General features: G+C 42.5%; 1 non-coding gene across 1 annotated transcript; it reads left to right on the forward strand.

Annotated features, from left to right (window-relative positions):
- The first annotated feature begins 19,854 nt into the window (after nucleotides 1–19,854).
- Nucleotides 19,855–19,909, forward strand: LOC116354526 (U7 small nuclear RNA). The gene has a single exon (XR_004203862.1). It is a non-coding gene; the product is annotated as a U7 small nuclear RNA (small nuclear RNA).
- The last annotated feature ends 1,133 nt before the right edge of the window (nucleotides 19,910–21,042 follow it).

Raw genomic sequence — 21,042 nt, forward strand, 5'->3', positions numbered from 1 at the left:
AGTCCATTATTTATTTTTCCATGTGACCCCAGTGGGAATTGAACCCACAACTCTGGTGCAATGCTCTTATTAGCTGAGCCACGCAGAACCACAACAATACACAAGTACAATACACTACATGTGTATGATTGCCATCTTCATGAGCGTGCCATCCTTCTTCAAGCCATGGATGAGGCATGCGATGACATCAATACAGATCAATGTCAGGCTTGGATTCGCCATGCCAAAAGGTTTTTCCCAACGTGCATGAACAATGAGGACATTTACTGTGATTCAATGATCACAGCTTCGATCACACATGGGATAGAAATTACGGACATTTGATTTTCAGTACATTTTGGTGGGCAGTGGAAGTGTATTACCTAATGTGAAAACAGTGTCATGTACTGTAGCATATAGCACCAAAATAGCACCAAAGCAATTGTGTGTGTGTGTGTGTGTGTGTGTGTGTGTGTGTGTGTGTGTGTGTGTGTGTGTGTGTGTGTGTGTGTGTGTGTGTGTGTGTGTGTGTGTGTGTGTGTGTGTGTGTGTGTGTGTGTGTGTGTGTGTGTGCGTGCGTGCGTGTGTGTGTGTATGTAAATATCTTTTTCTATTCTGTCTACTTTTTAACTGTAAATCAAATTAGCTGTGTGACAAAACAAATTCCAAACGGTTCTTAATGCTTTTCTTTGCACCATCGGAACATAAATAAATGATACTATCACTGGCCTCGTGCGTCGTGGACTGAAGCACAATGTCAGTGGGTCTCCATAGAGTTTCCCAAAGAGAGGGTGTTGTTTTGCAGGTGCTCTGACTGACAGCGACCTGTCAGTCACAAACGTGTTAGTTACACATCTACGAGCCACTATGTGGGATCAGGTAGCAGGAAACAGCTGTGGGGATCAGGATGGACCAGGTGGGGGGGAAAACATGCACCAATAATTTAGAGTGAATGGATGCAGCTCTGGCCTCCCCCTGCCAATGTATTCCCTCCACTCCACCTGCCTACTGTTCGAACACGTCTGGTTGTGAGTCAGAGCTGCAACAAAAGATCCCAGGGCTCTGTGTTCTAATGACTTAAAGAGAGGTAATCACAGTGCTGCTTCTCAGAATGGAAAAAAACAACCCTGCAGTGCCTTCAGCGACAACTTCAATAGAAAAAAAGCCCTTCCGAGACAGATAGGGAATGTGGCACTGGCTTTCACGAAGAGGCTTTTTGAACCGCGAGCCGTCAACAGGCTTACGTGTCCATCTTTATTAGCCAAATCCAACAGAGGAAATGGCACCTCCCCTCGCCCCCACTCCCCTACTCTACTTAAAAGCAGCGTGCTCCCTGTAGTTGTTAGGCATGCAGCAAGGGTCGGCGATCAGCGACATGCCACCATAGAGCGCTGTTGTAGGCCTCTGCTGATATAGGAATGAGGGGTGAGGGGCTGGGGTGAGGGGTGGGATGTTAAGAGGATCCACTAGATTGGAGAGGGGGGGGGCTCTGCGGCAGTACACTGGGTGCTTGTGTAAGCCCAGTCTCTTGTGTAAGAGATGTCTCCCCCCACCCCCAGGAAAACATCTGTTTGTCACTCTGTTATGAACTACTTTGTCCCCTTCTGGGTGTACGACAACTTGCTTTCTTGACACCGCCCATGGGAGATGGCATGAAGTGTTGTTGGGGTTGTAATTGGGAACATTTGAGAAACTGGGAGCGAGATTTCTTCACACAACATTATACAAAATGCCATTAAAAACATTTAACGTTTTGGAGGTTTTGTTGAGCAATATGGTGAAAGGGATATGTAATCCTACTTCCCTTTAACATCACACATGTTCACGCACGCACATGTTCACGCGCGCACACACACACACACACACACACACACACACACACACACACACACACACACACACTCCTTTGAAACATGGGGTTCAGGCCTGTGGTGTTTTATCTTTCTATTCTCTTCTCTTCAGCAGGCCGAAGCTTAGCCTCCACAAATATAAAGCCCATTTTTATTGCAATTCCATTGGAAATGTACAGGGAGGCAACCCGACTACATGGCTGGAAAGGTCCATACTACCAACAAGCATACCCATATTCCTGACAAACGGAGGTCAAACCTCTTCTAAGAATCAAATCTCCAGAGGTAGAGTCAGTGTGAAACAATTTGAGCTGTGGGTACTCACTCTCACACTCACACACACATGGCAGTGTCTGTAGGAAGTGCAGCTGCCCACCAGCTGCGTTGGTATGGCGATATGAACAGATGTTGACCTTTTTCAACCCGTGCTTTCCTCTCTGACATTCACAATGTTTTGCAGGAGAGCATGGAATCTGCCTGACACCTGCTCTCAGTTTCTCCCCCTCACTTGAAGATCTCTGGAAAACATGAGAACAAGTAAAACTGCCACCCACGTTAACCCCACGTTCAACCATTTGCCTCGCACCCATCACAGGATACAAAGAAAGCGTTTCTGTCTTTAGAGTTTACAGTTTTTATTTGACTGGGTCCTTGCGATCAGTCCAGTAATGCACATATGTATACAGTGTCACGTCTGCCTGTCTGTCTTTCTCGGTTTGTCCGTCTGTCTCTCTATCTTTATCTTGGACCCCAAATAGGACACATATCCAGTTCACATGTCCAGCTTCTTTACTCACAGATGTGTCTTCTGTGTGTAAGCATGGGACCCATATTCTCCACATTTACTGTCATGTTGAAAAGAGAGCGCATGCCAACATGAATGGGGACTTGTGCCACATTGCATAACCTACCATTTAGACCAACGAATAACCGTCAAACAGTACATTTTGTTAGCCACACACACAGACTCACACACACACACCAGCCCATCCACCCACACCATCAGGACATTAAATCTACTTAAGCCACTAACGAACCTCTTCCTGCAGCAGATCCTGATGGCCACACAGTTCAGACCACTGAACAGGCCTTGTATTCTTAGCCCAGGGGATTGGAATATGATCATAGGATTTATTACATGATTTATTCACATTACTCAAATTATGAGCCATATGATTTCAGGTGGGCATGTAATAATGACATACAACATACTATGAATTATAGTAATGTTGAGACAGCATAGACAGGCCTTGGACACTAACATGGAAGCCTGATTCACACGATAGTGCCAATAAAGGAAGTCACTTGACGTGATGAGGAAGACATTAGTCAGTTCTGCAATATGGAGGACCTGTTTTTTTTATGTCTGAGGCAGTGGATTGGCTTACTGTATGTGTTGGTGCGTGCTTGGGACCTGTGTGTGCATGCCTACGTGCCAGCAAGCTGCCATGTGTGCTAGTCTGTGTACAGAACATCCCCAGCACACCCCCACCATGCCAGTTTGTCAACTCCAGCTGGCCCTCCTCAGTGACTGGCTCTTACTCTAGTCTAGGGCAACCACAGACAGACAGACAGAGAGAGAGAGAGAGAGAGAGCGGAGGGGGAGCGGGAGGGGGAGCGGGAGAGGGAGAGGGAGAGAAAGAGAGGGAGAAGAAAGAGAGTGAGTGACAGAGAAAATAAATAAAGAGAGAGATGGAGAGAAAAAGAGAGGGAGTGGAATGGAAAAAGCACAGCTGCTCCTGTACTCTCGCCGTCCATGGGAGGAAAAACATTACCCAGGACCCAGCTACGTTTGGTCCCTCTCGTTCTCATTACACATGCCTCGCCGCTTGGCACCACATCACAACCACACTCTCCCTCACACATCTGTGTGGGACCAGCAGTGAGACATCCCTGGGCAAAGGGACAGCAGGGGGGTGGGCTGCTGGTGGGATGGTGTGGGGGGGAGGAATCTCAGCTGTTCTGGTTGTCAGAACCCTGGGAAAGTGGTGCTCCTATCTTCTTCCCCGCCCCCGATTGAGGTCTTGCTACTGCTATTGCCCCCTCCCCAAACCAAAGTCATGGCCGACTGAAACCTGAAGCGGCCCGATTCTGATCATATTTTGGGGGTGACTGAGCGCTGGGAGAGAGGAGCGGGGCCAGGAGGCTTAAGGAGCCATTTGGGATGAAGGCATGAGATCTCTTAACCGATGATTCATGAGAAGTTCTGTGAGCTGTCCCGCCCAGATGAGGGTATATAGGACAGGCAGGTCTGTCCAGAGGCTCAATGGCAACTGTTTTGTTATGTACTCTCTAGTCTAGCAAGCACACTGGTAGGCAAATTAATATGTGGAGCCAGGGCATTATTGTAAAAGAGAATGTGTTATCAATGACTTACCTGGTTAAATAAAGCTTAAACAAACGTAGACCGTTTTAAAGGGGCAATCTGTAATTGGTACATACATTTGATTGACTTTTAAATGAATAAAATATACTCATTGATCCTTGAAGAATTTAACTTTTAAATGTTTACTAAAACAGCGGCAGGTGACCGCTTTGTTGTTGGTGAACTGCAGATTGGCCCTTTAAGAGATGTGTCCGTTTGTATTAACAGTCTTTAGTTACGAGTAGAGAAAACCAACATTCATACCCTATTTCCTAAAGGACATAAACTTAAATCATCTCAAATAGGTTTCAAGTATATAAAAAAACAAAATTCAGAGTGTCCCAAACCACGGACAATCCAATGTCAACAGTTGCTTTCCAAAAGCTGCAGTAGGCTATGTGCTATGGTGTCCGTGATCTAGGTTACATTATAGATAGGGAACAAATCATTAGCATAGCTGCTGTTTCTCCTCTTAATTTGATTCTTTCATTCACGCTTTTTCATGTCAGACAGCCTCTCAGCTGAGCGCTTTGTCCTTTTTCTTTTTTTGAAATTGAGTCACCAAAGCCTGTAATCCTGCAGACGTCTAAAACGTCTTGCAGTATCGTATGGGATCTGACTCCATTATCAGCCGAGCGTCTGATCCTTCAAATTAAATTGAGGGCCTTGTAGCTAGTTTCCTCATTTCGCCAAGAAGCCCATACATACACAACCACGATATGGGGTAGGGTCGCTCCATTGTTGCTCCAACAGTGTTATAAAGCTTTGTAATCCCGGGCTAACCCGTACATTAAATCCTACTGTAATTGCCTCCCATCCAAAGGCAGGTGGGTTAGAGTGGAGATATTCCCTGTTCTACAGGCAGCTCACAAGGACAATGGGAGGAGGATTTAGTTCCTATGCAGATTTTCTGAGGGGCTGAATATCTTTAGCGCAGGTGCTTCAGAAGGGAACTATGTCAGTTCTGCTGACTATCTTGATGCTAGACAATGAATACTGAGACAAGCTATAGGAGAATCAAAAGTGTGTTATTGAAACGTCTGTCTGTCTGTCTCTCTGTCTGTCTGTCTGTCTGTCTGTCTGTCTGTCTGTCTGTCTGTCTGTCTGTCTGTCTGTCTGTCTGTCTGTCTGTCTGTCTGTCTGTCTGTCTGTCTGTCTGTCTGTCTGTCTGTCTGTCTGTCTGTCTGTCTGTCTGTCTGTCTGTCTGTCTGTCTCTCTGTCTGTCTGTCTGTCGGTCGGTCATTGTTGCACCCTGTCATTGTGTGTACATGAAATGCTCTGGCCTGTAGGCAGTAGCAGAGCCGCCTGGTTCAATGAACACTCGGCAGCAGACTTGCAAGCCATGCACCAGGATCCTCTTCCCCAGGTCCCATTGTCACACGTTAATCGGGAGCATCCGCAATCCGTCTCCGATGGTGGCTAAAGTGGAGATTGACTTTGCCTGCTCACACATCAGTGTGGCAGCCAGTTAGAGCTCACCCTGATCCGTGCAGGAGAGTGACAATAGCTAGCTAAAGCCCCGGTGCTTTACCACCCGAGTGTAAAGGGACTTAGGACAGAGGAGCAGCAATGCACTAAAAGCAGAGGAGCGGTTGTGGCATGTAACCTGTGTGCACCATGGTGTGTTTTTGTGTTTGGAGTTTGCCTGTCTGTCGCATCACTCAATAAGCCAGAGAGATGGGGTTAGCGACTCTACTCACATCTCAGTGTTAGACATGAGAACTCTTTGTTGAAAGTCCTTTACAAATAGAGACATGTTTGCAAAATAATGAGCAATGTCCTTTTCTCAATGTGCGCATTCTTCATCTGTGCATGTGCTCACAACTTTGTGTAAACAAAACAATTGACAAATGTTCGAGTGGGCCGCAGCAAAGAGAGAGAGACCATGAGTGTGAATCAAAGGGAAGACCAGAAATTGAATTAGAAAAGATGGGAATTAGATCTATGGGTTTCTCATCTTTACATGGCTTATAGGTTTTACAAGACGCAAGGGAATCTCTCGAGATAATCATTGTTTGTGTTTGTGTTTGTGTGTGTTTGTGTTTCATCCCAGTCCCCATCCCCCAACTCTTCAGTAATGAATAGATAGAAACACTACAAGTCGGACTCAGCAGAGAGTAAATTGTTATGGTCATTTGTGTACAGCTGTCCCTTAGCTGCCGAAGATGAAGATACCATGGGTCCACATGTCTAAGACACTGCTGGTGTAACACACAATATGGTTCCCCAGAATTAAATTCATTAAATACATCCCCCATCCCAGAGAGTAGAGGATCAGGCGGTCAAAGACTCCAGACAACCAAGCCATAGACTGTTCTTTCTGCTACCGCACAGCAGCGGTGCCAAGGCACCAAGTCTAGGACCAACAGGACCCTGAACAGCTTCTACCCCTAAGCCATAAGACTGCTAAGAAAGACCGCTAAATAGCAACAAAAAAAATTGCTATCCGGACTACCTGCATTTACCAATTCTTGCACTAACGTTCTTACACTGTCACCCCGACACACACATACCCACACACTACATACACCCAAACACACACACTCACACACACAAACTTTCACACTCACCACATATGCTGCTGCTACTGTTTATTATCTATCCTGTTGCCTAGTCACCTTTTACCCCTACCTATTTGTACATACATGTAGCTACCTCAATTACTTTGTACCCCTGCACATCGACTCGGTGCTGGTACTACATATACTGTACAATGCATTCGAAAAGTATTCAGACCCCATGAATTTTTCCACATTTTGTTAAATTACAGCCTTATTCTAAAATGGATTAAATAAAACATTTTCCTCATCGATCTACACATAATACCCCATGATGACAAAGCAAAAACTGGTTTTTAGACATCTGGGAAAATTAATAACAAATAAAAACAGAAATAACTTATTTACATAAGTATTCAGACCCTTTGCTATGAGACTCGAAATTGAGCTCAGGTGCATCCTGTTTCCATTGATCATCATTGAGATATTTCTATAAGTTGATTGGAGTCCAACTGTGGTAAATTCAATTGATTGGACATGATTTGGAAAGGCACACACCTGTATATATAAGGTTGACAATGCATGTCAGCACAAAAATCAAGCCATAAGGTTGAAGGAATTGTCCGTAGAGATCCGAGACATTATTGTTTTGAGGCACAGATCTGGGGAAGAGTACCAAAAAACTTCTGCATCATTGAAGGTCCCCAAGAACACAGTGGGCTCCATCATTCTTAAGTGGAAGAAGTTTGGAAACACCAAGACTCTTCCTAGAGCTGGCCGCCCGACCAAACTGGGGTTTGACATCAATTTATCAGTCAAACAGGCAGACATGTTGAATGAACAAATGACAAGGTTGCATAGGCCTAACACAACATGCAGGCTTGTTATAAACACAACATTTATTATACAATTAACAGACAAGTCATCACAAAATCCTAGGCTCCTGAATGGATGCCTGCTAGCAATGCTGGCTAACAAAGCTACCATGCTCTCTATCGATGAAGCTTGGCATGCTACTAGCTAGCAGACTGCTACACAAGTGTTTGCAACAATAACAGCCTAATTTAATCTCAGTAGGTTGATTCCAACAAACGGGCAGAACGTAACACAAAGCTGCACGATAGATACAGTAGTGCTGGATTTCTTAAAATGCTACTAATGGGACATTATATGCACTGCGTGTTAAAGTAAATGTCCAGTGAAAATCTCATTTTTAAAAGTTAATATTATTTTAACTCACACCCAAATAATGTTGTTGACTCACTTTATACTCGTGTGGCCAAAGCATAAACTGTAGAAAAAAACACTTCAACAACCCCACCTCAAACTTGTATCAAACAGACATTTAAAAAATGCTTGCTGTTTCCTCATGGAGAATGATGTCATCCTGCCTCATTGGCTGAGCTGGCCAATCAGCCATCTACTGGCATGAATATTTTGAATGACCGGTATTGGCGTAAGCCCACACCATTCCAACACAGAAAAGTTGTTTTTTAACATACTTATTTACTATTTTTTGGAAGGAAAACTATTTAACTGATATTGTAATTCATTATAGGTCATATTTAATAAAAATCTGGAAACACTGGACAGTTACTTTAAAACAATCTTGCTTGCAACCCAAAGAGCCGAAATAATAAATCATCAGATCAGGGGCCTCATTTTTAAACCCTGTGTATGTACAAACTATATCCCAAAATGTGCATGCGCCAGTTTTTATGCAAAAGTTATTTTATAAAGAATGTACTTGACATGAGAATCTGCTCAACTCTTCACAAACTTTAAACCATGTGTCCACACATCTGGTAGTCAATGAAATATTGTATTGCAAGCTGGCAAGTAAGTATTTTGTGCAAATGGGGATATGATTAAAAGCGTATAAAAAATCATATAAAATAAAAACAACAGAAAAACATGAACAAGAATGCAGCCATTTTCCATTTGAGAGAAGAGTAAAAATGAGTGTTTAATTTTTTTGTAAATCATGCAGCACGTTATGTCAAGATCGCAGATTGTAGAGAAACAACAAATGTCAGTACATATATGTGTCTTATATCGGCTGAAAGCTTAAATTCTTGTTAATATAACTGCACTGTCCAATTTACAGTAGCTATTACTGCGAGAAAATGCCATGCTATTGTTTGAGGAGAGCACCCAATGACAAAACAGTTTTTTCACTGCGATAGGTTTGATACATTCGCCTCTGAAGGTGAAATGTGTACTAACATTCTGAAATCTTGCTCTGATTTATCATCCAAAGGATCCTAGAGATGACATGAAGTGTTGTTTTCTTAGATAAAATCCTTTTTCATATCCTAAAAAGGTCCACATAGCATGCACGATTGATTTTGATTTACCAATCGTTCAATCACATTCGTATCTATTCCTCAGAGAGCCTAGAAGGTAACAAGACTTCACTATTTCATTATTGGTGTAGTATATCCTATAGGACACCATATTTGGTCAGAGAGCAACACATTCATGGCGGCCATCACTTGAACGACTGTATCTTTGTCAAAAAAGCACCAATCGGGGTCAAACGAAGCTAGCAAGATAGCCAATGAGCTGGGCTTGTAAACCATGTATATGTCGTAAACTGTAGCTACTAACCTTGTATGACAGCATGCCTTTTCATTTTAGACAAAAATTATAAGGATATTCAGAGAAGAAGTTATGAAAATGGGTTGTTTTACAAATGTTGAACTTATAATATGGTTACTAATTCTTGGAAAGCTAAAACAAAGTCTAAGTATAGAGATTTGACAATATTCTTGCAGAAAAATGGAATATGTATGCGAATGTCTCCTTCACGATTTGCCCAAATGTACCTGGGGACTTCACACTAAAAGTCTTGAGTCATACTTCAAGTTATCCATCTGAAACTTTGCACATACACTGCTGCCATCTTGTGAACACTATTGGAATTACAATCAGAGTGATGGCTATAACTGTGACCTTTCTCTTGCATTTCAAAGATGGTGGTAAAAAAAAACACCAGTTGGTTTTTTCTTTGTATTTTCCTCTATTTTGTTATATTCTCCTACATTCAATTCACATTTCCAAACTTCAAAGTGTTTCCTTTCAAATGGTACCAAGAATATGCATATCCTTGCTTCAGGGCCTGAGCTACAGGAAGTTAGATTTGGGTATATCATTGAGGCAAAAAAGGGGGCTATCCCTGAGAAGTTTGACTGTATATTATTAACTACCTATGGGATTGCAAAACTTGAAATAGCCTCCATATACATTAGCCTACCTATTTATTAGGCTACAAGTTCCAATTAAATGATAGATGCGTATGGTAATTTGTTGTATGGCTACTTCACATCATGGCCGGAAAAGGTGAGGAATTTATTCTGCATTAAAAGTCGTGAACAGTTGATATTTTACATTGAAGTAAACCAGTGGTTCCCAATCAGGACTACTAGGACCTCTGGGGGTCCGTGGCCTATCCATAGGGGGTACTTGAGAAAACTGGTGAGACCATAGGCTTACTGGGAAAAATGCACACGAGGGGGTACTTCAGGGGTAATCTGGGCAGAGCAAAATTCAGTTGGTGGTACAGTAATCGAAAAAGGTTGGGAACCACTGAAGTAGGCCATGTAAGGCCTTTGATGCTGTGATTTATTTCTTAACAATACTTCAGAAATCGCTGGTAGTCCTGCAGAATTGCTGTGCAATAGAGGCACTTATACCAAGGCAGGACACAGAAACCCAATAATCTATTGATAAACAAAAAATTGAACAATTAGTATTTTACATAGAGGTGTGGGCTGTAGCCTTTAGCCTAGTTTTAAATTGTTTTGAATATACAATCAATCTTGCAGAATGCGCAGACAGACACTAGGCAGCATTGGTGTTTAGTTTGAAAAAGTCACCAGTAGCAGTGCGTGGGTAAAATCATTGGGGAAGCCAAGCTAGAAAAGAAAGCCATGTAGCAACTTACAGTGCCTTTGGAAAGTATTCAGACCCCTTGACCTTTTCCACATTTTGTTATTTTACACCCCTATTCTAGAATTGATTACAATATTTTTTTTACTCTTCAATCTTTCCGAAGGCATTGAATGTAATGTCAAAATTGCGTTGTTTGCTCTATAATCTGTTAGTTCATATGCCTTGCTGATATATAGGCTAAGGCCGAGAAAATAAGAAGACACAGCGGCAGAATAAATTCAACCACACAAAAACCAGAGAGCAACCCCTGTCCTGTGAAGTCCACAAAGCATATTGCATGTAACAAACAGTTACATGACCTACTGTATGGTCAAGCAAGTTAATGTTTCTGACATTTTCCGACTACTAAACAACTATTGATTTAGAGTTGCAAAAAAAAACAGGAGCTGCCTCCACTATTCCAGCAGCATTTCAACTTCTTCATTTCAACATCATCAAATTGGGGTGCATTTGCGTAGATGAAACATGTTGACTCACTCTACTTGTAAAGAAACGCTAAAGCCATCCTCCACTCTTTAATTTTGAAAGAAACGGTCTATGACTCCGTCATGCAGAACAGGCTTTTATTTTTGTTGTTCTAGGCTACCTGGCTAAAATGCTTGCTCTCTAGCCTAACTTCCTTTCATGGGCAACGTTAAGCTAGTTAACATTAGCCTTCTACATCTAGATCTAACTTCTATCCTCTCAGGTCAGGGACACAATGTATGAATTTATGGTTGGATCAGAATCGTGGTTATAATCATTGGCCAGTACAGAAGAATGAAGTAAAACCACAAGTCCAGATCCCTATCTCCATGCATGGCTAATTTGGGAAAGGGACAATTTTTGGTAGCTAGCTAGCCACCGGAGGACAATAACACAATAAGATGCAACAATTCATGTTGTTTCTGTCAATGATGTTTGCTCTCAATTTTATTGGCGTGAAGCCAAATCCAAACTCGCTTCCCTTGACCCTTTTTTGGGGGGCGCTACAGGACCATTCACAGTTGAGCTGACTCAGTTTAGCTCAACACTGATTGGCTATTATTTTACACTTTTTTTATCAAGGGAGGCCAAATCCTCACTGGCTTCCCTTGCATTCAATGCTATGGCGGCAACAATGTCATACTCTTTTTGACCAGACAGCATCATATAGATGGCCTACACATACAGAGACAGGGGGGTGCTGTTTTGCTTGCTTGGATGCTTTCTCCGGGTGAGATACATTCAGCCTCTTGCGAATTAAAGGAAATTAATTAACACTGGGAGACGAAATATCAATTATTTTATACATTTTTTATTTTTTGGGGGGGAAGCCTGGCTTCCCTTCGCATCCATGAATACACGCCACTGAAAGTCACTGCAAAGTATCAAAACATTCTGCCCACACCTCTACAGAAATGTGATGAAAATTGTTAATGCTCTTTCTTATAGAAACTGCATTCCATGGCCTTTAGTTTCAATAGTTTCAAATAATACAGCAAATAAAGGGCGTTATTGTAACAATAAAAGGTGAATGGTTTACCAGGTGGAGTATTAATGCTTGTTCACACGTGCACAGTTTTACGGGAAACATGCGTATCTATGGCATGCGCCAAGTTTATAAATCTAAATATTTTTGTATATGCTCAGTATTTTTAGAAATGGCGAAAGCAGAAATTTTGTGTGAAATTTATGAAACGATTATAAATGAGGCCCCTATTGATCTCATGTTGTTACCGTGTCAAATGAGTCTAATACCAGACAGCTGCTTCAAGTTCTCAGCTCCTGCCCTCAATTAAATTTTGACCTATCAGGAACATAAACAATTGCAAATCCCCTCCACTGTGCCACTGCGCCAAACCCTTGGCAACGGCAGCGCGTTAGGCAGTTCCGGGAGACGGTTTCCAGGGGCATTTCACGGAGAGCCTTTGGCTTCAACATTTTCGAATGTCCCCACCAACATTTAAGCATTTGTCTGAGAGCATAGGACCATTTATTGGACCGATATTGCCTAGCCCTTGTGCTCCTGTACCCACCAGTAAGTGCATTGCCATTGCACTGGACAACCTGCCACATGTGCCAAATATCGGATGATTGTAGAGTTGTTTGGAGTCAGCAAGACTGTCTGTACAGCCATCAAAAGGAGGATGAGGAGCCATATCAAGCTGCCTGGAGATATAGAGGCACAGGAGATAACGCGTCACAACTACCTGACACATGGTGTGCCACAGGTCTACAGAGCACTGGTCGGGACTCATATCCCAAATCTTCCCCCATTAGAGGGATACCAGGATTTGGTTAACAGAAAGGGCTGGCCATCCAACATCCTACATGTGGTTGTGGATAACAAATACCTAAACAGGGTTGTTGTCTTGGCCACATCCAACCTGTACAAATAACCTCAGACGTGAACCCAGGCTGAGGTTGATGTAGAAGGAGTGTAAGTACCTCTCCTGATCGCAGGAGATCCTGCATATCCTCTCCTCCTGTGGTTGGTGAAGGGCTTCTCCAGGCAGAACCTATCCGAGTAGTTATGGAGCACACATTTGGGCACCTCAAGGGGAGATGAATGATCCGCTAACAAAAACACTCCGACATCCACTACACCTTCATGAAAACAGTGGTCTTGGCATGCTATGTGCTGCATTACCTCTGCAAGGGGGAGAAGCAAAGGTTTCGCCAACCAGGTCTTGGTGAGCACCAATGAGATAATCTCTACGATGCACAGCCACCTTGCCATCCACACCAAGGCCCATCAAATGATGAGGTGCACATGATAAGAGACACTCTGGTAAGACACCTGGAAAATAAGGTCATCTAAACAGCTAACCAAATAATCTTTTGTACTCTTATTCGTCTTGTCAACTACAATATAAATCAAGCGTCACTTTAAGTGACACTCACCTGTCTTTATCAATGAGAGAATATCCAAAACCAAAAAGATGGCAGTAAATACTGTATATTGTTTTTATTACTTCATGACACAAAAATGTGTATTTAATTTAATAACGTAGCACTTCCTAAATTCCAAACCGATTGAAGTTGAGAAGACACCAGTGCCTTCTGAGTTGAGAATAAATAAGAGTCTATTTGTCACGCCTGCTCCTGCTCCCCCCCCCCCCCTGGCACTCGAGGGCGCCAGGCGGCCTATCATTACGCACACTTGCCACCATCATTACTCGCATCTGCGCAATATTGGACTCACTTGGACTCCATTACTTTGTTGATTGCACCTTTATATCTGTCTGTTCCTCAGTTTGTTTCCGTGTCAGCATTGATGCCGTTATGTTTTCCCCTGTCCAGACGCTGTCTTTGTTTGTTTCTTGTCTATTATCCATTAAATGTTCACTCCCCGTAATTGCTTCTCATCTCCCAGCGTCTGTCCTTACGCTATTGACGCACCCATGTGTCAATCTAAGTAACATAACAAAAAAATCCTAAAAAAATCCATCAGTTTAAGCTAGCTATTTCAAGCTGCTTCTCAATCTCCCGCATCCGCCTATGTCGGCCTTTCTCATCTGGTGGTGGAAGGTGGCCGAGCTACAGCAGTATTTGTCAGACAATGAGATCCCAAAAATCATTCTTGTCAAAAAAACGTCTGTAGCGTCCGAACGGTTTAACCTACAAACTCTATGGAAAGGATGTTCTCCATTTTGCTCTTTGACCCCCACAAGTGTCATGGGACTGGTCTGGAGGTAATGCAAACGGTAGTATGGAGGTGTTTTGTGGCAACAAAAATAAGGGGATAATAAATGTGTCCAAAATATATATTTCCTGAGCTTTCTTATATCTCCTAGATATAACAAAGACACTTCAAAACCTTAATCTTTATGATGCATTTTTTGCAATTTATGAATGTGTTATTCTATGCATTTCTATGGGCTATAGTACCTAAAGGGGTATTATAGCCCCCATTGTATGACCATCTTAAAACAATTCCATATTTAAGCTTAGTACCCCTCCCCCTTAAAGGGTTTAAGGATGTAGACATTTACATTAAAGTCATTTAGCAGACGCTCTTGTCCAGAACGCCCTACAGTCGGTGCAGTAAGACAATCACATCGAAGACATTGTAAGTATAAAAAAAGCAGTTATTACCGAAATCGTGCGAGTAAGAAAGCCAAGAATAGCACAGCAATTGTTGTTCATATTTTTGTTGTTCAAAAATCTATTTGATTAATCTGTCTGTCTTCCCGAACCCTTATTCAATTCATTCCAATGAATTGATTAACAATGCTACTTGACCTCACATTTGTGCTGTGTTGAAACATCTTCAGTTAAGCATAGCTAGCTTAATGCTGCACAGACAGACACTGTCAGTGAAAGTAAACACCAGTGGACTTGAGATTCTCCTCCTCTCTGCCTCCTCTCAGAAGGGGGTTGATGTGGCTGGGCCCCCCTACTGGGCTTCTCCTCCCCCAGTCCCCCTCACCTCCTCCCCTGTTACGTTTGCAAAGTCCAATTTTCAGCTAATATTAGGGTCGTGACAGACAGCGCAAAGGGCTTGGTTGGACATAATGGCAACAGAATAGTAAATATGAGGAGAGCTAAAATGGGTGGGGTGGAGGTTAGGGACATTTCCACGGAGCAGAGGGGCGCAGTGCGGTGGAATAGATTTTCCAATCGAGTGTGTCACATTAGATTTTCAGAGGTTGCCGGGTGGCAGGTACATGTAATTAGTAACACTTTAGCGTTGTAATGAAGCTTTTTATTTAGCCGCAACATCGGCTCATGAATGCATAAGGAGCTGCTCTCCAGCTGTGCCCGCTAACCCGTGGTGGGGGGGTAGAGGGAGGGCCACGGGGGGGCCGGGCTGAGGCAAAGCGATCTCTCTCTCTCTCGCTCTCTCTTGCTCTCTCTCTCTCTTTCTTCCTTTCTGTCTCTGCAGCTCTCCATTGTACCTGTGGCCCCAAAGTGTAAAGGGGAGCGCAGCTGTAAGGAAGCCAAGCCTGCAGCAAGGCCACTTTCCCCACAAGCCACTGCTTCAGAGGGCCTCACTGTTCATTTCCTTCTCATCTCGGGTGTGAAATCGCCAGCGGTGTGGCACTGACCTCCGGTATTATGGGGTCAAGTGCTGAGATCTGATGTACGTCTGTCTCTCAGGTCCCGGAATCTGACAGACAACATATATTGAGGAGGAAGGTGTAGGGACCTGTAGGTGCATGTGTGGTGTCAACCACAACTAAGGGATGGGTATGTCACTTTATCATGTCTTAACATGTGATAATACCTGCCTCATGAGTGGAGAAGCAATAGCAAACATTTTAGTTATACTGTTAAATGAAATTGTCATTTGAACAAACAGCAGTATGCATCACCCAGAGCCCCCCACGGCTCCTCTACCCGCCAAGAAATTAAACGCCTCTCCTTGAAATTAAACGCCTCTCCTTTCATATAGCTCCCAATTTATTCTGACTCTCAATCTGAAACGCACAAGTTAACATCTTTTCTACTCAGGCAGATTTATAATCAGGTATAAACAACTACTTTGGTGTGGATTGAGAGAAGAGGCAAGAGAGTAGGGGAAGGGGGGGGGGGTGAGAAGAGAAGCATCTGAGCAGATAACCATTAGATATGATTCCCACGATAAGAAGCCATCATTTGGCTCTAAGAGATAACTGCAGGGGGTGCCAGGCTCAACCGCTGCAATTTACTGTTTGTTTTTTTCTCTCCCCTTTTTCAAATTGTTATCTCATCTGTTGAAGGGGGTTTTCATCTTAGATGATTTTCCTCTCTCTTTTTTTGTATCATCCCCAGAAGGTGAGATCACAAGCTTGCAGAAGGCAGAGACGGGCATGTTCTGAAACGATGGACAAAATACAAATATTTGAAAATGTATTTCATGGTAATTATGTCAAGTTTCATGGCCCCAGCACAGTACTGAGGCACAGCCTGGATGCCTTAATTTGTATAGAAATTGTAATCATTTGTTCATTTCAAGGTGAAAATTACATTTTTTTATTTAAATTGTATCCTGCGTGATAGGCTATTATCTAGAAAAATTGTCTCTGTGTATTAGTCTATGCACAGGCTTCACGCCTGTTAGGAACTCCCTTCTTTTAAAAAAGATTTTATGTACGTATTCCCTGACTAAATATGTGGTGGGGTTTCTTCTTTATTTGGGTTTGCCACTGTCTCAACTCATTTTTCGTGCTCTGCATTCATATGAATTAGTCTGAAAACTCAACTGATCTTCACTTATGTAAATAAATACAAGACCTCTGCATTTTTATCTTATCTCATATTTTGACTTTTCTGCATTCAACAACTTAAGGCTCTTTCAAGTTAAAATCCCAAGGGCGTTCTTTCTTTGCCTCCTTTTTTCCCTTGGTGAGATGGCGGGCGATGAGGGTGGCGGTATTGACACTTCGTCTGGCGTTGAAAGGGAGAGTTTACAGACGAGGCTAAAGACTTTTGGTTCAAATGTGTCGACTGGGCTCTTTTCGTCAACGAGGCTGATTGAGTGTCTTCGGAGAGCAGCGGGGTTAGTAAAGACCTCCAGTTTCCTCCCAGCTTAATACTGAGAGTGATGCTGGAGTGTGGGGATTAGCGAGCGGGGTTCTAGGAGAGGGCAGGGAGGGGGAGAGGGTAGGGTGCATAACACCAGAGGTTGATATTGAGGACTGTAATCGTACATTCAGGGGATTGGTGATATAGGCCTAGCACATGAAAGATGGAGGTTTTAAGAGGAACTTGAAATGAAAGAAGGGTGGGTGGAAGGGGGGGGGGGGCTAGTTCTGAAAATGTTGCCTCGTACCCTTTTGTAGTCAGCTAGAATAAAATCTGTCACCGAAATAAAAGGCGGCCCAGGAATGACAGTGTTAGTTAAAAAGGATACATTCTTCTCCCCAACAATCTCTCCTGACTTAAGCGCACTACTTACCATTCCAGGTTATTAGCCAATCATGACGATCTGTCTCCGTAAGCTGATTGTGGGAATGTCGGAATCCAGTGGAATCCCCTCAGCGCCCATCTGAGAGCCGCAGCTCAGGTACCTAATGTATCCTGGAATAATTATAGGATTTAGGGAGATGTTAGGCTTTGTAAGTGCTTTCATTGTGACATTTTCAAGTGTTTGACACAGCAGACTTAGAACGACACAATACCCCAGGGGGCTGGTGGGAGCAGGGAGCAGAGGAGAGAGGGAAGGAGAGGAAAGGCCAGGGGGCGGGAGAGCGGGAGAGCGGCCCTCGAAACTTCTTCAAACAGGTTTTAATCATTCCATACCTCCTGGCGTTTTTTCCTTCTGTCATAATGATAACGTTGAACTGACCCAAAATACTCATTACTGAGAAAGTGCGGGACCTTGTACTCTCGGCTGCCAGGTTAATTGCTTTAATAGATTACTCCCTTGCCAAGTGTTTTCAATATGTTATCTCTGTATAATTAGAATTCAAAGCGCCAATATTTTTTGTCTTCTCAGACCAGAACGCCAATTCAATACATGCAGTAATTAATCATAATAAATAAAAATAAAATCTTTACTATACATTTCCACTTGTAACATGGAATATAGCATGTAACATAACATTTAAATATTTTTTCTACATGTTGAGACTCCTCCAATGTTTTCCCCAATGATGGGCGCGTGTGTGGTCATCACGCTTTCGTGACGTTTCATTGAAGAACCTAGATTTGCTGACTGTATCAATATATCAGCGAAACTGCATCAAATGTTCCCTAGGGGCTATAAAGTAAACTGTGATGACTTGATCCAGTTTGCCATTATGGGCATGTCTTCATTAAATAGAATGCATTGAGTGGCTGGTTAAATCAGCCTACCCAGGGGTGGGGTGAACCAATCAAGGTCCTGGATGCAGCCTGGCTGCTCTGAGGGCCAACTCTAACCCATTATTAGTCACGAGGAACAGTAGTGTGTTAGGATAGAAGGGCTGGGTCACAGAGAGTGGGGAACCAGTGAGCTGAGCCCCCCTGGTGCAAAGCCCTCACTCCATAGCCAAGTTTGAGATTATTGACTGGATTTGAATATTTTAGCCAGGGGTTCTCCTCAAGGTGGATGGGAACTGATGTAATGGGGGGTTACATGCTCCTCTTTCCCAAGTGTCAGTCATGTACAGTACCTCACTTTAATAAATTAGAAGATAAAAAGGCAAGTAGGTTCATATTTTTCTAAAGGTAGAATCTGTAACTTTAATTTCCCAAGCAGCTACAACCGAAGTTACTGCAAACACATTTGGCCTAGAATTTGCACAGAAAACACACCTCATTTACCAAAACAAGTACAGGCCGTGGGCAGCAAGGTTGACCACAAGTTAAAGTGACAGAGTGCGCTTTTAAGTGTGATCACTTTTAATATTTTCAGTACAGAAATTGAGAAGAGATATTCAATACAAACAAACACACACACCACACACATAGACACTATAGACACTATACTGTACTGTACTGTACATGTGTGGCTCAATTGATTGAGCATGGTGCTTGCAACGCCAGGGTTGTGGGTTTGATTCCCACAGGGGACCAGTATGAGAAAATGTATGTCCTCACTGCTGTAAGTTTCTCTGGATGTGAGCGTCTGCTAAATTAATAAATGGACCCAAGACATGCTGCCCAGAAATAGCCTCTGTGGTCAGGGGCAGTATCCACAAAGCATCTCAGAAAAGGTCCTTGGAATCCTTTTCTAAGACATTTAAAAAAACTCCCAGCTCAAAGTGGGTTTTAGGATTATGTTAAGACACTGCTCAGACAGGAGTAAAATCAATTCATAAAATGTTATCTCAGCTGGTAATCACGACAGTTTGAGGTACCTCAAAGGAAAGATAGTGATGATGCTCATTGACATTGTTGCATATGCCCACATAAAAAATACTACAGTTTACTATAGAATGCTACAGTACTTACTATAGAATTCTGTAGTATGCTGTAAAATACTATTCTACACACTGTAGTATCCCTCGATCATGTATAGTGCTTTGTATAGAATTTTGAACTGTACTGTAGAATACTATAGTAAATACTACAGGATTATCCACACAAAAAAACACTGTAGTAAATACTACAGAAATGTCTGCAAAAGCACTACAGTCCAAAGAAACTCTAGTAAATACCACATTATTTCATTTGCATATATCCTGCCAATCCCCCTCCCCCATATCCCAATTTGTGCCACCCATAAGTGAGAAACCTACATGCCAATATTTAGACAATACATTGTGTTCCCTGTGGTTTTAGGAAAGAGCAAAAGTGCTTAACTCTGTTCAGAACCCAGTTCTACCTACAAGATATGGAACATTTGCTCTTTTAGTATTTCTCCAGTAGGTATCCTCAAGGAGAATGCCCCACACCTCTATATCAAAGATAATAATACAAAAATGTCCCCAAAAACACTACAGTAAATACTACAGTATACTATAGTTTGCAAAAACACTACAGTTATTGCTATGCTATATTCTACTCTTTTTCAGACTACAGTATTTATACTATAGTCAAGTGTAAATACTACAGTATTCGCTGTAGTGTTTTTGCGGGCTGAAGACTGCAGAAACACTTTAGTGAATACTACAGTAAAGTCCTCCAAAAACACTACAGTGAACACTATAGTATTCCTACCATAGTATACACTATATTATTTTTCCATGTGGGTGATGGGGAATAACCAATTATGATGAGTCATCGCCAGCTGTGGACTCTATAGCAAGCTTTAGACAACCATCAAAAGTTGCAATGGTAAAATGTTTGATATCATTTTCGCCTGATACGATCAATTTGTTAGGTTGCTTAACCTTCTTTTTTTTTACTACAAATTCTGATAGTTGTTAAAAGTGGATTTTAAAAAATTATATTACCGTTAGATTACACTCGTCACTCTCGTCCCTTCAGTTTAACAACTCTAAATTGCTTTGGCACAGTAGGCATCAAGTCACAACCTATTTTTTAACATGATGATGATGATGTGATATTGGGCTCCAAAAGGATCACTTGAAATAACATGATGTGTGTTAAATAAATAATCGAAAGAAAAACGTGTGATACTGATTAGCCTAGCTAGTGGTTCTAAGTATTTAGGCATATCATGTGAAATAGGCCACGTGAAATGATTGTCACAAGTGTAAAACATTATTTGAACAACTCCAAAGCAATTGCATGTGGCACAAAACACACAGCCTTTTTCTATTATCAAGACACCTCCTGGTAACTCTCAACTGGTTTGGACAGCTCTCCTAAATCTAAACTAAAGAGGCTCGTGCATAAGGTTTTATTTTTACCCTTAACAGTAGGAGTAAAATGTTTCCATTCTCAGCCCCAATTTCCTACTCTAAGATGCTTTGTCTATATGGGCCCGGGTCTGAGAATTTGATTTGCTAGGCTTCCCATTAGCCAACACCAATGGCGACAGATAGTCTTACTGGGGACCGACACATAACGAGGGCCCCAATGCCCCGAGGGCCTAACATCCCCATACTGCCTCCTCTGT

This window comes from Oncorhynchus kisutch, linkage group LG17 (genome assembly GCF_002021735.2).
Source record: "Oncorhynchus kisutch isolate 150728-3 linkage group LG17, Okis_V2, whole genome shotgun sequence".
Taxonomy (NCBI): Eukaryota; Metazoa; Chordata; class Actinopteri; order Salmoniformes; family Salmonidae; genus Oncorhynchus; species Oncorhynchus kisutch.